The 14058-nt window shown below is 38.4% G+C and overlaps 1 long non-coding RNA gene across 2 annotated transcripts; it reads left to right on the forward strand.

The window, feature by feature from the left end:
* Positions 1 to 6704: 6704 nt before the first annotated feature.
* Positions 6705 to 13737, forward strand: LOC134484745 (uncharacterized). 2 transcript variants are annotated; one of them, XR_010062486.1, is made up of 3 exons: positions 6705 to 7062; positions 8758 to 11440; positions 12029 to 13737. It is a non-coding gene; the product is annotated as an uncharacterized LOC134484745 (long non-coding RNA). The 2 variants fall into 2 exon arrangements; XR_010062485.1 differs by having other exon boundaries at positions 8758 to 8919; positions 10880 to 13737.
* The last annotated feature ends 321 nt before the right edge of the window (positions 13738 to 14058 follow it).

Raw genomic sequence — 14058 nt, forward strand, 5'->3', positions numbered from 1 at the left:
CTCTCCTGAGAGACACAGCCAGAATACAGGAAATGCATAGGTGACTGCCAGCAGCAAACCACTGAACTGAAAACGGGGGCCCCAGTTGAAGGAATCAGAGAAAGCACTGAAAGAGCTGGAATGGGCTCAAGACCCCATATGAACAACAATGCCAAACAACTAGAGCTCCCAGGGACTAAGCCAATACCTAAAGACTATACTTGGACTGACCCTGGCTTCAAACTCATAGGGACAATGAATAGCCTAGTAAGAGCACCAGTGGAAGGGAAAGCCCTTGATCCTGCCAAGACTGAACGCCCAGTGAATGTTATTGTTGGGGGGGAGGGTGGTAATTGGGGGTAGGTTGGCAAGGGGAACACAAATATAGAAGGGGAGGGGGGAGGGGTTGGGGGATGTTAGCCCCGGAAACCAGGAAGGGGAATAGCAATCGAAATGTAAATAAGAAATAATCAAGTTAATATAGATGAGAAAAATAATAGAAGCCAGATTGTGGTGTTCCTTGTAGAAAGGCTTCAACTCTCTTGTCTGATAGGAGTATAAAATGCTGACACAGAATTAACTACCTTGCTTCTTTCACAGAAGAGGGGCAGCTAATATAGCCTTTAGACAAGTGATCATTCCTGAGGCTACAAGGTCCAGTTGTTTAGAGAGATGCACACAAGGTGTTTTCACGGCCCTAAAATGTTCATGTAAATCCTTCATGCAGTGTCTTTTCATGTGTTTCGTGAAAAAAAAAAAAGATGGAAACATTCTGAGGAACCTTGAAATTCTAGGACTTAAACCACAATGAACTATCAAGTATCAAACTCCATACCATCTGTCTCCACGCAGATTAGGTTCTAGTATCCCCATGTGTTCTGGGGTATCTAGGATTTGCTGTTTCTCCAAAACCCTGGTATCCAGGCAGAGCAATACCCACACACACAAATAATCTCTCAAACCTGTCTAGTACCTCCGGAGTTGAGAACAGTGGGATTACATCAACCATTCTATGATACAGGTTCCTTTTGCCTCCCCCAGATTTTTGCCAATATTGTTGTCCTCCTAATATAGAAATGTGAACATTCCTAGCTCACCCTTGCTAGCTAAGTGATTATAACTCTTGGACCAGTGCCTCAGTGTCCCTTGTTAAATTATTTTGAGCTTCAGGAGAGAGGAGGAGGTTATCTCTCTGTTGTAAGGGTGTCAACCTGTGAAACTTCTGAGGCCATCAACAGACAGGACTGAAGAATTTTGAAATCCATGAAAGAATAGGGTCTAAGGTATTTGCCCACTTTAACTCATTCTGAAATGGTCATTCAAATGTTAATTTTATCTCCTTTGCAAAAAGCACCTGAAGAATACATCTTCCAAGAACAAGAAAATCTACATACTTTACTGGAGATTCAGACTTCTGAGTGTATATGAGATCGGAACAATGGGGTTGGTAGTCTCTACCCTCTATTGCCAGTCCCTCATATCTTGGATAGTTCATATGATAAATAGCCCAGTTTCTTCTCAAGTAATGACAACAACTCCAGTGAGACTGTGAGGATATCAGAATGCCCATCTTTTTCAGTTGGTAATATAGACTGTATCTCTCCCTTTGCTTCCAGAGTGTGCATTATTTAATCTACATATGCACAAATGATCTGGTTAGTTGAATAATTATGGGATTATGTTTTAGGGACAGGTATGGGAAGATAGATTCTCCCAATATACCTAGGATTCTTCACTACTAATCTGAAACTACAAGTGTGAGTTTTAGTCCAACTATCTTTTTAATACGGTTCAGGACTTTCACAAAGAAGAAAAAAGGTTAACTTTGTTAGTATATGTAAGTCGAACTGTGTCTAATTTTTCAAAAAGATGATGGTTGCTTTCTGTTTATGCAAGAGGCCTCTTGCCAGAAGGAAACAGGAAGAAGGGGGGCAATGAGACATGATTAATAACAGGTGAGTTATTATCCCCTTGCCTATGTCAATGGCATGTTTGCTGCTTCAGAGACATTAAGGGAGTTTTCCTTTTGCTACCGTGAATGGTACCTTTTGATCAGGTAATTGTCACAGTACATTATTGAAGACTGAATATGTAGATCCAGTGACCATTATGAAATCAATTGCTTTGTCACAATTTTAGGTTTTACTATAGATTCTTGGAGTACAGTAGCCTGGGTGCCATCACTGTCCTAACTGTAGGACTTGCTGTACCTTTTACTTCCAATTACAGCACTTATTTTCCAATGTTCACTTTATTTTCAAGAGGTATATTGGTCTTTCTCCATGGGTTGCTTGCTCGCTTCTAGCCCTTTTCATGTTTGTTTTAACAGACTTTATTATTATTCAGATTTACTCTTCTGCTTACCGCTTATGGCCTTCTTTTTTTTTTTTTTTTTGAGTACATTTAGTTTATTGTAAAAAGTGATGGAGGGGGAGAAAATAAATGATACGAAATATTCATAATATTAACATATAAACGTTCCATTATTATTTCACTTTTGGTACATCCACATTGTTTATGTTGTCTACAATGACAACAAAGAAGCAAATTCACAAATCTAATAGCATTAGATATCAGCATTCAGCTTTCATATTCTACATGATCTTTGAAGAATCTGCTCCCATGCTCCTCAAAATCATTTTGTTCACTCCAGTCCCCTGAATGATGAGATCATTCATGGCAATTGTAATAACAGAAGAGTGAGACAAGAAGGAAAAAAAATGCATGACCCCTGTGTTATCCCTTACATCATTGTCCTGGACTCAACAACCTATCACATCCTTCAGCATTTACCATCCATATCAAGTCACACAACTACATTTGAAAGCTGAGGCTATACTTCCCATGTATAAGCAATGATGGCATATGACACAGCCCATCCTTCCATGTGAAAAACATGCAGGTTTACTCCTTTTCTGCATAAAATCACACTCAACAGTTCTTTCCTTAGCTTTTATTTGCCTATGAATTCTTGCTAGGAAAAGACATTAAACTACCACATTCAGCATGCTCCTTTGAGAATTTTGTCTTCCTCTGCAGAATGTTTAAGAAACCTTTTCTATCTTAAAAGTTTGGTCAATAAAATTGCCATTATTCCTTTCATTAAAAATCCCAGTCACCTATTCTTATTATTGTTTATTGCTATTTTTACTATTTTTATTAATACTTATTAGTATATACTTTAGAAGTAAGTCCTACCAAGCTCTTGAAGACTTTTATCCTAACAAGACTTAAAGCTATATGTTATACAACAAGCCATTCCAGGACTTAGCACCTTAAACTACTGAACACTTTCTGACAGCCTCGGGTACAAAGCAGGACAACAACTGTAATGTCTCTACCCCCGTTAGCTTCATCTGTTCTGAGGTCTGTTGCTAAAAGCAATCAGAAGGTCAGACAGGATGCAAGCAGAAGAAAAATAAACTTATTTATTTGACAAAGGAGATTCAGTGACAGTTATCAAAATAAAAACAAAGAAAAACCTGCTTATTCTGCTTCCCAACATAGAGTGGATGGAAAAAAAATGCCTTTTTAAAAATATCATATATGTTTTTAACTTCTTTTTTTTAGGATGCCATTTCTTTTCTTTTCTTTTTTTTTTATTAACTTGAGTATTTCTTTTTTTTTTTTTTTTGGTTCTTTTTTTCGGAGCTAGGGACCGAACCCAGGGCCTTGCGCTTCCTAGGTAAGCGCTCTACCACTGAGCTAAATCCCCAGCCCCAACTTGAGTATTTCTTATTTACATTTCCAGTGTTATTCCCTTTCCTGGTTTCCGGGCCAACATTCACCTAACTCCTCCCCTCCCCTTCTATATGGGTGTTCCACTCTCCATCCTCACCCCATTGCCGCCCTCCCCACAACAATCATATTCACTGGGGGTTCAGTCTTAGCAGGACCCAGGACTTCCCCTTACACTGGTGATCTTACTAGGATATTCAATGCTAGCTATGAAATGAGAGTTCAGGGTCAGTCCATGTATAGTCTTTAGGTAGTGGCTTAGTCCCTGGAAGCTCAGCTTGGTTGGCATTTTTGTTCATATGAGATGTTGAGCCCCTTCAAGCTTTCCAGTTCTTTTTCTGATTCCTTCAACGGGGGTCCTGTTATCAGTTCAGTGGTTTGCTACTGGCCTTAGACTCTGTATTTGCTGTATTCTGGCTGTGTATCTCAGGAGAGATCTGCATCCGCCTCCTGTCGGCCTGCACTTCTTTGCTTCATCCATCTTGTATAATTGGGTAGCTGTATATGTAAGGGCCACATGTAGGGCAGGCTCTGAATGGGTGTTCCTTCTGTGTCTGTTTTAATCTTTTCCTCTCTATTCCCTGCCAAGGGATTTCTTATTCACCTTTTAAAGAAGGAGTGAAGCATTCGCATTTTGATCATCCATCTTGCGTTTCATGTGTTCTATGCATCTAGGGTAATTCAAGCAGTTGTGCTAATAGCCACTTATCATGTGCATGCCATGTGTGTTTTTATGTGATTGGGTTACCTCACTCAGGATGATGTTTTCAAGCTCCAACCATTTGTCTATGAATTTCATAAAGGCATTGTTTTTGACATCTGAGTAATACACCATTGAGTAAATGTACCACATTTTCTGTATCCATTCCTCTGTTGAAGGGCATCTGGGTTCTCTCCAGCTTCTGGCTATTATAAATAAGGGGGTGATGAACATAGTGGAGCATGTGTCTTTTTTATATGTTGGGGCATCTTTTGGGTATATGCCGAAGAGAGGTACAGCTGGATCCTCAGGTAGTTCAATGTGAAATTTTCCTAGGAATCTCCAGACTGATTTCCAGAATGGTTGTACCAGTTTGCACTCCCACCAATAGTGGAGGAGTGTTCCTCTTTCTCCACATCCTCGCCAGCATTTATTTTTACCTGAGTTTTTGATCTTAGCCATTCTCACTGGTTTGAGGTGAAATCTCAGGGTTGTTTGGATTTGATTTCCCTTATGACTTAAGATGTTGAACATTTCTTTAGGTGTTTCTCAGCCATTCGGCATTCCTCAGCTGTGAATTCTTTGTTTAGTTCTGAACCCCATTTTTTAATAGGGTTACTTGTCTAACTTCTTGGGTTTTTTGCATCTTTTGAATATAAGCCCTCTATCTGTTGTTGGATTGGTAAATATCTTTTCCCAATCTCTTGGTTGCCGTTTTGTCCTAACCACAGTGTCCTTTCCCTTCCAGAAGCTTTGCAGTTTTATGAGACCCCATTTGTCAATTCTTGATCTTAGAGCATAAACCATTGGTGTTTTGTTCAGGAAATTTTTTCCAGTGCCCATGTGTTTGAGATGCTGGCCTAGTTTTTCTTCTATTAGTTTGACTGTATCTGGTTTGATTTGGAGGTCCTTAATCCACTTGGACTTAAGCTTTGCACACGGTGATAAGCATGGAACGATTTGCACTCTTCTACATGCTGACCTCCAGTTGAACCAGCACCATTTCCTGAAAATGCTCTTTTTTCCATTGAATGGTTTTGGCTCCTTTGTGAAAAGTAAAGTGCCCATAGGTGTGTGGGTTCATTTCTGGGAGCTGCCTTATGTATAATACCCAAGAGCTAGAAGAAACCGTAATGGCATTCATCAGAGGAATGAATACAGAAAATGTAGTACATCTAAACAATGGTGTACTACTCAACTCTCAAAACCAATTATCTCAAGAAAGCCAAAGACAAATGGGATGATCTAGAAAATATCACAATGATTGAGGTTACCCAATCACAAAATGGTATGAAATCACACATTTTATGAAATCACCAAAAGTCAATATTGGCACAAAAGCTAAAATTACCAAAGATGCAGTTCACAGACAACTGGAAGCTCAATAAAATGATACACAAAATGTGCATGCTTTAATCCTTTTCAAAAGGTGGACACAATAATATCTATGAATTTCGAGCAGAGACTGAGGAAATCCCATTCAGAGCAGGCCGTACATGTGGCAAAAATATATACACATCAGTCACCAAAACTAGATAAGATTGATGGAGCTAAGAAGTGCATTGTGCCAGGGACTGTATAGAGATCTTTCCTGTGAGACACAGCTAGAGCATATCAAATAAAGAAGTGAATTCTAGAGGCAAATCAGTGAATTGAAAACGGACAGTAGGGGAGTTATAGAAAAAGAGGAGTGGGGACGGTTAGGGATCATATGTGCAGGTAATAGGGAAAGGAAATAACATTTCAAATGTAAATATAGAAATACCCAATTAAAACAGGAATAAAATTTGCTAAAAAAATAAAAAGAAATAAAGAAATTTAAGAAAAGAACACTGTGAAGTATTCACAGCTATTGACTCAGAAATGTAAAAGTCATTTTCATGGAATGATAGTCAGAGTAATACTAATGGAAAGACTGAGATGATGAAGACTCAACTAGAAACACTTCTCTCTCCCAGATATCAGTATCAGACAAAAACTGCACTATAGGCATTCAGAGCATGGTGGAGTTTACTCTGAGGCGAGGACTCAATACTTGTCTTTCCATTCTTCCTTAGGACCATTTTCTTCTTAACAAAAAGAATAAGGCTATGAGATCTCAGCAAAACAACTGTGCCCTGCCCATCACTTGGCTTTGGAATAAAAAAAAAAATAATGATATAAACTCTTTGACTTCCAGGAATGATATGAACAGGTAAGTCCAGATGCTTCTGAAAGGCTCCCAGCTCCTGATTCCCATATGTGGAAGATTCACATCAAGTCTAACTCTTCAGAGATCCCACTCAATCCCTACTAAGGACTCTGAGCTATCCCAAGGATCATGTACATCTTCCTTTTTTTATACAAAGATAGAAGGCCAGCTTCCTTCTCCACATCACTGAAATCTTTATCCTCTTTGTTCTCCCTCCCATATGGCTGTTTACCGTGAATTAGAGGTCAATTATTAAACCCTAGAGGTACTTCAAGAATATCAGAGAGGCAGTTGCAGCCACAACAACACTTGTGATGTCACAGAAGCAGCTAGGGAGTCCAGGTTACAAGAGATACTTGCAGTAGGGCCAAATCATGATGTCACTGTGAACTGCCATGTCCTACCTGCTAAACAGATTTCCCTACATTGACCAGATTTTGAGTGCCCTTTCCAGGTACGTCTCCTGTGACACAGTGGAAACCTTTACATAGTCCATCATTCTAAAACTGTTGAAATCTCTTTTCTTCATTAGTGGTTACATGCTTTGAATGGGGAAAGTTAGCCATGGGTTTGGCATGTGTATAAACGATTTAAGAAAATGGAGTGCAGGAGATTCTTCTAGATAATAATTTTTCCCAGGTTCATTCCTGTGAAATACATAAAAATTTTGTAGGTTTTCTCTGTTTCCCAAAGGCCAGTATTCTCCCTACAGACCTTTAATTGAATGAATATTGTGTTTCAATTTCTTATTGTACATTCCTTGATAGGGAACTTTATAAATATTCCTGAATGTTTACTCAAAAATTCTGTTTTAAAATTCCATTTTTTGCAATGATTTTGGCCCAATGATAAAGTGAATATAACAGTGTAAATATTGTGTACCTACTTCAAATGATAAACTCCCAAATCCTTATTTTATCCAATAATCACAGACATCAGTAAAGCAAAGGACAATATCAACTCTAGAATGTGGTTCTGTAGTCCCAAAAGATAATCAGTTCTCTAATATCTCCCTTCCTTATTTCCAAGGTTTTGACATGAGGGTTGAGGGTTTTTTAACCTGATTCTTTGTTCAGGCCAAACATAAGGTTCAGGAGGATGGACAGTGAGAGGAATGTCTTGAGGTCCAGGGAAAACTTAACTTCAATAGTTTCATAAGTAGAGAATGGCATCTATTTGGCATTGTCATTTGTGGATTCTACATTCTTGACCCAGTTGTGCATAATCCATGTTAAAATTCCACCAAACCTCATAGGTGTAGGAGACACCAAAATTACATAAGATTGATGAAGCTAAGAGGTGCATGCTGCCAAGAACTGGAGAAAGATCTTTCCAGAGAGTCATAGTTAGAGCATGTTAAATACAGAAGTGAATGTTAGTGGTAAACTGGTGAACAGAAAGCATGTCTCTTCTTGGTAGATATTTAGAAAGGATTACAAGAGCTGAAGGGACTTTCAACCCCATAAAAACAACTATTCCAACAAACCAGAGCTTTCTGACACTAAACCAATATTCAAAATCTGCCCATGGAAAGTCCTATGGCTCCAACAGCATATGTGGCAGAGGATGGATTCCTTGGGCACCAATGGATGTAGAAGCCCTTGGTCCTTCTCAGGTTTGGTTCCCAGTTCAAGGAAAGGTCAAGGTGTAGTAAGGAGGGTTGTAAAAGAAGGGGAGTCGGTCCAGTTACAACCTTATGGAGAGGAAATTTGGAAAGAAAATAGCATTTGAAATGTAAATATAGAAATAGCCAATAAAATAAGCAAAAATTTACTAAAAAAATGGAAGAAATGAAAAAAGAAACTGCTAGCCATTCTCACCTATTAATTCAGAAATATAATGAGTAACTGTCAGGGAATGGTAATCAGAATAATAATGGTGAAAAGACTGATATGATTAAGAGTCGACTAGAAGCACTTCTCTCTCCCAGATATCAGTGTCAGACACAAACTGAACTATAGGAATCCAAAGCGTGGAGGAGTTTACCCTGAGATGAGGACATAGTACTTGTCTTTCACTTCTTCCTTAGGACATTTTTCTTCTGGGCAAAAAGAATAAAAGCCATGAGCTGTCAGGAAAACAACTGTGACCTTCCCAAACTTGGGTTTTGGGATAAAGAAATTAATGATATAAACTCTCTGATTTCCAGGAACTGTAAGAGCAGGAAGTCCAGATGCTTCTGAGAGGACCCCAGCTTCTAATTCCCATTTGTAGACGGCTCAGATCAAGACAATCTCTTCATGAAACAACTCAACACCTACTAAGGACTCAGAGAGCTTTCCCAAGGACCTTTTTTGTACCAAGACAGAAGGTCAGCTTTCATCTCCCCATCTCTGATATCTTCATCCTATTTGTCCTCCCTCCCAAATGGCTCTTTACACTGAATTATAGGCCAATTAGTAAACCATAGATATATGGAATGAATATCTGAGAGGCAGTTGCTGTCAGGACAACACTTGTGACAACATAGAAGAAGATAGGGCTCTCAAGGATACAAGAGATATATTACGGGGGTACTAAGGATGATGTCACTGAGAACTGCCATGGACTACCTGCTAAACAGATTTCCTTACATTGACCAGATTTGACGGTGCCCTTTCTAGGAGAGTCTCCTATGACACAGTGGAAACCTTTTGTACTCCATCTCTCTAACGCTAGAGACTTCTCTTTGCTGCATTAGTGTTTACATGGTCTGAATGGACAAAATTAATCGGGACTTGGCATGGGTAGAAAAGATCTAGGAAGATGGAGTGGAGGAGATTCTTCTTGATAATAATTTTGCTCCCTGGTCCATTCCTGTGACATACAGTTCAATTTCCTAGTTTTTCTCTGTTTCCCAAAGGCCATTATTTTCCATACAGACCTTTAATTGAGTGAATATTGTATTTCATTTTCTAATTCTTCATTCCTAGATAGGGCACTTTGTATTCATTCCTGAAAGTGTACTCAAAAATTCTCTTTTACAATTGCATTTTTGTAATGATTTTGGCAAAAAAGAGGGCCGAAGTATAGAGTGCAGAGAACAGTGTAAATATTTTGTACCTACTTCAAATGATAAACTCCAAATTCTTATTTTATCCAAAAATTATCATACATCAGTAAATCAAAGACAACATGTACTATACAATTCGTTTCTCTATTCCCATTTGATATCATTTCTGCAATATCTTCCTTCTTGTGTTCCCATGGCCACACTTGAGGTTTTTGGATATTTTACAATGATTCTTTTTTCAGGCCAAACATAAGACTTAGGTGGATGGGCAGGGAAAGAAATGTTTTGAGTTCAACTGAAACCTCAATTTCAATAAGTTCATAAGGACAGGAGGGACCTTTGCATCTGTAGATTCTACATTCTTGTTCTAGATGCGCAGAATCAATGGTAAATTCCATCTAACCTCACATAGGAGACAATATATATATGATAGATAGATAGATAGATAGATAGATAGATAGATAGATAGATAGATAGATAGATAGACAGATAGATAGATCTGCCACTAAAATAAGATAAGATTGTTGAAGTTAAGAAGTGCATTCTGCCAGGAAGAGGATATAGACATTTCCTGAGAAACACAGCTAGAATATGTCAATTACATAAGTGAATGCTTGTGGCAAACCAGTTACTTGTAAATGGAACTCTTGTTGATAACTTTTGAGAAAGGATTACAAGAGGTAAAGGGGTTTGCAAACCCATAAGAAAAGCAATGTCAATGAACCAGAGCTTTCTAGTACTAGACCAATATTCAACGAATGTACATGGACATACCTATGGCTCCCACTGCATATTTAGTACCAGATGGCCTTCTTGGGAACCAACAGAAGTAGAAGCTCTTGGTCCTCCCTATATTTGATTCACAGTTCATGGGAATGCAAAGGGGTAGTAAGGGGATTATAGTAGAATGGGAGGTGGACTGGTTAGGGATCTTAGAGACAGGAAATTGGAAAAGGAATAACATTTGTAATGTAAATATAGAAATATCAAATTTAAAAAAGCTATATATTTTGCTAAAAAAGAAAAAAATGAAAGAAATAAAAGAAAAGAAAACTGCCAATTAATTACACCCTTTGACTCAGAAATCTAAAGGGTCACTGTCAGGGAATGGTAGTCAGAGTAATACTAGTTCAAAGACGAAGATGGTGAAATCTCAAATAGAAGCAATTTTCTCTCCCAGATATCAGTGTCAGACACAATCTGCACTCTAGGAATCCAAAGCACAGAGTAATTTACTCTGAGCTGAGGACACAATACTTGTCTTTCCCTTCTTCCTTAGGACCAAAACCATCAGCTTTAAAGAAAACTGTGCCCTTTCCAACACTTGGCTTTGGAAAAAAGACATGAATGATATAAATTCTCCGACTTCCAGGAACCATAACTAGCAGGGAAGTCCAGATGCATCTGAGAGGCTCCCATCTCCTGATTACCATATTTGGAAGGCTCCAATCAATACTATCTTTTCAGCAAACCTTCTCAACCACTACCCAGAAATGACTGAGATTTCCCATGGACCACATATTTCTTTTTTTTTATAACAAAGCAGAAGGCCAGCTTCCTTCTTCCCATCTTTGATCAATTCATCCTCTTTTTTCTCCTTCCCAAAGGCTGTTTATGCTGAATTAGAGGCCAAATAGTAAACCCTAGAGGTACTGAAGGACTACTGGAGAGGCAACTTCTGTCAGGACAACACTTGTTACATCACAGAAGAAACTAGGGATCTCCAGGATACAACAGATTTTTTTAGATAGGCCTAATGGTGATGTCACTGAGAATTGCCATGGCCTACCTGCTAAAGTGTTTTCCTTTCAATGACCAGATTCGAGGGTGCCCTTGCAAGGTTTGTCTCCTGTGAAACAATGGAAACCTTTTCATTCTACATGTCTTTAAAGCTAGAAACTTCTCTTTATTTCCTTAGTGGTTACATGCTCTGAAAGGAAAAGATAATCAGGAGCTTTGCATGGGTAGAAAAGATCTCGGAACATGGAGTGGAAGAGATTCCTCTGGATAATAATTTTATTACCAGGTCCATTACTGTGACATACAGTTCAATATCCTAGGTTATCTCTGTTTCCCAAAGACCAGCATTTTCCCTACAATCCTTTAATTGAATTCATATTTCATTACAGTTTCTCATTGTACATTCCTTGATAGGTGACTTTATATATTCCTGAATGTGAAGTGAAAAATTCTGTTTTCCAATTTCATGTTTTTTTGCAATGATTTTGGCAACCCAAGGGTCCCACCTAAGGTTGAATATAAAAATGTAAATATTATGTACCTACTTCCAATGATGAACTTCCAAATCCTTAGTTTATCCAAAAATTTCGAGACATCAGAAAAGCTAAGGAAAACATGAAATATAGAATATGTTTCAGTAGTCTCATTAGACATCAGTTCTTTAATATCTAACTTCCTGTTCCTCTAGGGCCAGACGTGAAGGTTTTCGAGGTTTTACCATGGTTGTTACTTCAGGACAAACATAAAATTCAGGAGGATGTGCAGGGAGATGAATGGCTTGATGTCCAGGGAAACTTCAACTTCAATAGGTTCATAAGAACAAGAGGGAGGTGTTTGGAATTGCCATTTGTGGATTCTACATTCTTGACCTAGGTGTACATAATCCATGTGAAAATTCCACCTAACCTCATAGCTGTAGGAGCCACCAAATGTATAGTTGGAACCAGATGTACATCTTTCCTGAGAGACACAGCTTGAGCAAGTCAAATACAGAAGAGAATGCTACTGGCAAACCAGTGAACCAAAAATGGATCTCTTGTTGGTAGTTTTTGAGAAAGAATTACAAGAGCTTAAGGGGATTTCAATTCCATAAGAACAACAATGCCAGTGAACCAGAGCTTTCTGGTACTAAACCAATATTCAAAGACTGTACTTGGACAGACCTATGTGTCCAACTGCATATATAGCAGTGGATGGCCTTGTTGGGAACCAATGGAAGGAGAAGTTCCTGGTCCAACCTAGGTTTAACTCTCAGTTCAAGGTAATATCAAGGTTCACTAAGGTAGGTTATAGAAGAATGTTAGGGGGACTAGTTACGGGTCTTATGGACATGAAACTGGGAAAGAAAATCAAATTTGAAATTCAAATATAGAAATATCCAAATAAAAAAAGCAATAAAATTTGCTAAAAATTAAAAAAAAAATGAAATAAATTAAAGAAAAGACATCTGTCAGCTAATTACACATATTGACTCAGAAATCTAAAGGTTAACTATCAGGAAATGGTAATCAGAGTAATACTAGTGGAAAGACTGAGATGATGAAGTCTCAACTAGAAGCTCTTCTCTCCCAAATATCAGTGTCAGACACAAACTGCACTATAGGTATCCAAAGCATGGAGGCGTTTACACTGAGCTGAGGAGACAATACTTGTCTATCCTTTGTTTCTTCGGACCTTTTTCTTCAGGGCAAAAAGAGTGAAAGCCATGAGCTCTCACTAGAACAACTGTGCCCTTCCCAACAACTGACTTTTGGAATGAAGAAAATGATTATATAAACTCTCTGAATTCCAGAAACCATATCAAGCAGGGAAGTCCAGATGATAATGAGAGAATCCCAGCTCTGGATTCCCATGTGTGTAAGGCTCAGATCAAGGCTATCTCTTCAGATACAACACTCAACGCCTACCCAAGACTCACTGAGCTTTCCCATGGACCATTTATTTCTTCCTTTTTTTATACAAAGAGAGAAGGCCAGCTTCCTTCTCTTTTATCTCCCTAACAAATGGCTGTTTAGCCAGAATAAGAGGTCAATGAGTTAACCCTAGAGGTCCTCAAAGAATATCCAAGAGGCAGTTGCTGTCACCATGACACTTGTGACATCACAGAAAAGCTAGAGCTCTTCAGGATACAAGAGATATTTCAGGGAGGACCTAATGATGATGTCACTGAGAACTGCCATGATCTAACTGTTGAACAGCTTTCTTTACATTGACCAGATTTGAGGGTTCCCTTTCCAAGAGTGTCTCTTGTGACACACTGGAAACCTTTAAATACTATATATCTCTAATGCTGGAGACTTCTCTTTGCTTCATTAGTACGTACATGTTCGGAATAGAGAATGTTGGTCAGGGGCTTGGCATGGGTATAAAGATCTAGGAACATGGGGTGGAGGAGATTATTCTGGATAATAATTCCACTCCCAATTCCATTCCTGTGACATACAGTTCAAGTTCCTAGGTTTTCTCTGTTTCCCAAAGTCCAGTATTTTCCTTCCAGACATTTAGGTGAATGAATATTGTATTACATTTTTTTATTGTACATTCTTTGAAAGGAGACTTTATATATATTACTGAATGTGTACTCAAATATTCTGTTTTCCAATTTTAATTTTTGCAATAATATTGGCAACAAAGTTGGCCCAGCTAAAGCATGAATATAACAGTATAAATATTGTATACCTACTTCAAATGATAATCTCTCAAATCCTTAATTTAAGC

Source organism: Rattus norvegicus (genome assembly GCF_036323735.1).
Source record: "Rattus norvegicus strain BN/NHsdMcwi chromosome Y unlocalized genomic scaffold, GRCr8 chrY_unlocalized_41, whole genome shotgun sequence".
NCBI lineage: Eukaryota > Metazoa > Chordata > Mammalia > Rodentia > Muridae > Rattus > Rattus norvegicus.